This window comes from Caloenas nicobarica, chromosome 25, assembly GCF_036013445.1.
Source record: "Caloenas nicobarica isolate bCalNic1 chromosome 25, bCalNic1.hap1, whole genome shotgun sequence".
Classification (NCBI taxonomy): domain Eukaryota; kingdom Metazoa; phylum Chordata; class Aves; order Columbiformes; family Columbidae; genus Caloenas; species Caloenas nicobarica.
In genome coordinates, this window is record NC_088269.1 from 1,485,594 (window position 1) to 1,487,955 (window position 2,362).

General features: G+C 55.3%; 1 pseudogene; it reads left to right on the top strand.

The window, feature by feature from the left end:
- Window positions 1-335: 335 nt before the first annotated feature.
- Window positions 336-1,865, top strand: LOC135998452 (ciliary microtubule associated protein 1A-like; annotated as a pseudogene).
- The last annotated feature ends 497 nt before the right edge of the window (window positions 1,866-2,362 follow it).

Sequence of the window (2,362 nt, forward strand, 5' to 3'; positions counted from 1 at the left end):
TGGCTGCTGCCACCTCAACCTCTCTTGCCACATCTCTGGCTGCCCTCACTGCTCGCCACCCTCTGTGCCGCAGAGACGAGGCAGACGCAGACATTGCCGTCCTCATCCCTTTCGACTGCCGCAGCTGAGACAGGTGAAGTCCTGAGACTGCTTCTTCCCTGCCATAGTTAGCAGCAGCCATGAGCTCCATTGTGCACGTTGGGATTTGCATCCCCAGGCCTTGAACAAATCCAGTGGGGGGGAATCCACAACTGCTCTGGGCAAGGGGTCTTGACACCCTCATTGCAAAATCTTTTCTCAAGAGTTTTGGTGTTCTCTGATGAGACAGGACTTGCATGGTACAGGACCAAGATGTCACCAATGGGTGACTGAGATCGTTTAAAGAACCACTGTCAAAGGTATTAGCAAAAGTGGGTTTAATATGATGTCGGAAAAGTGCGATTTAACAAAGTTCCATTGCAAGGTTCACTATTACTGTACAGCACAATCATTTGAACAGTGATTCAGAACTACTAAGGCACAAACCAAAGTACCAAGACACGATTCTGCTTTCCTGGGGACTTGGAGACCTCACCGCCCACGGGGCCCCATCACAGCTCAGTTCACCAGCCCTGGACCCAAATACTCGGTCCAGGGCCCAACGGGTAAGACAAGGATCAGAGTGGTGTGTGGCACGTTGAGCATACCCGTGGTAAAATCAGCTACAAACCCACTTCCCTTCTCTTCCTAGGTTACATCAACCACAACCCCACCAAAGTCAAAGCCCCCGTGTACACATGCAGAGGGGCAAGATCCTGCGGAAGGCGGCTGCTCCCCAGGCCCTCGCTATTATGTGGAGCCCTCCATGACCAGGACTGGGAAGTACGTGGCTCCAGCCTACGCCGTCGCTGGACTTCCCAGGATAAAGACGGACATCACACCTGGACCAAGTGAGTAACATTCCTCCAGTTGATTGTTCAGACAAGGCAAATACATTTTCACGTTTCCCTGCTACACTGGTACAAAAGATAGATGGGTACAAAAGGCTCAGCTCACCCTTTCAATGCGCTGTCATTGTTTTCTGGCAGCTGGCACTTCTGCAGCTGTTAGGGAGAGCAGCTCCTGGTGAAATTGCCTCCTTGGCTTGAGAAAAATGCCAGAACTTCACCACTTTTGTGCTGTCGTCCTCTACCCTAGGCGATTACAGCCCAGAGAAGTCCAACTGGCACGTCTTTAAGTGCCCGCCTGAGCTGTCCATGGGCTTCTGAAACAGGGGCGTGAAAACTGACCTCGATCCAGGTAAGTGACCGCGGGGAGATGGAAACCCTTGCAGCTGGGGTGGCCTCTAGTGACAATCTGCTGCTCAGCTTTTCAACCAGAGTGAGTTGGGAAAGGGGGCAGACATCCTTCCTGCTGCGCTGAGCAGCCTTTGTGGGGTGCCTGTCTCTGCCCCAGAGGTTTCTTCCCTTCCCGTCCCTCTTGCAGGTCCCGGCACCTACACCTTGCCCAGGGTGCTGGGCCCCAACACGGCGCACACGTCTGCCAGCCCGTGCTAGTCCATGAAGAGCAGGAGTCGGTGGGATCGTTATGATGCCGATCTCGCCAAGGTGAGAGCCACATCCAAGGGCCGCAGACACACACAAAGACAAAAATCAATGCCCACGCCTCCACCAACTTGCAAGAGAAGGGCTGTGGGGTTCCCAAATCCTTTGCCCAGCTTGCTGAACTGGTGCATGCCGTGCTGGCAAGGCGTAAGAACAAACACCGGCCATTTCCACCCAGCAGCTCCGCTGACTGTCTTACAGACCCCAGGGCCAGCGGCGCTCCCGAAGATTGAGCTGGACATTTTCAAAACCAGAGCTCCCGGGTACTCCGGGAAAGACTAAAAGTGTTGTTTAATTTTGTGTTCTAGTTTCAGAACCAGCAAGTCGGCAATGTGAGCTCGCAGCTCAGAAGGCCCATGGTATCCTGGGCTGCACCTTGGGCTGTGAGGTCACAGAGCCGCGTTGTGTCACACCCTGGTGTGGAGTGCTGTGCACGGACACCGCTCCGGCAGTGCTGGCAGCGGCGGCAGCGGCAGCAGCAGCATTTGCAGCGGCAGCAGCATTTGCAGCAGCAGCAGCAGCGGAAGCGCCAGCATTTCAAGCAGCAGCAGCATTTGCAGCGGCAGCAGCATTTGCAGCAGCAGCAGCGGAAGCGCAAACATTTGCAGCAGCGGCGGCTGTGGCCAAAGCAGCAGCAGCAGTAGCATTGGCAGTAGCAGCATTTGCTGCAGCAGCGGCAGTGGTCACAGCAGCAGCAGCGGCACTTGTGGCACAGCCAGTGGCAGTGCCACGATGCAGGCGTGGGGGCCCATAACCCCCTCGCTCCTCTTTATCCTCCT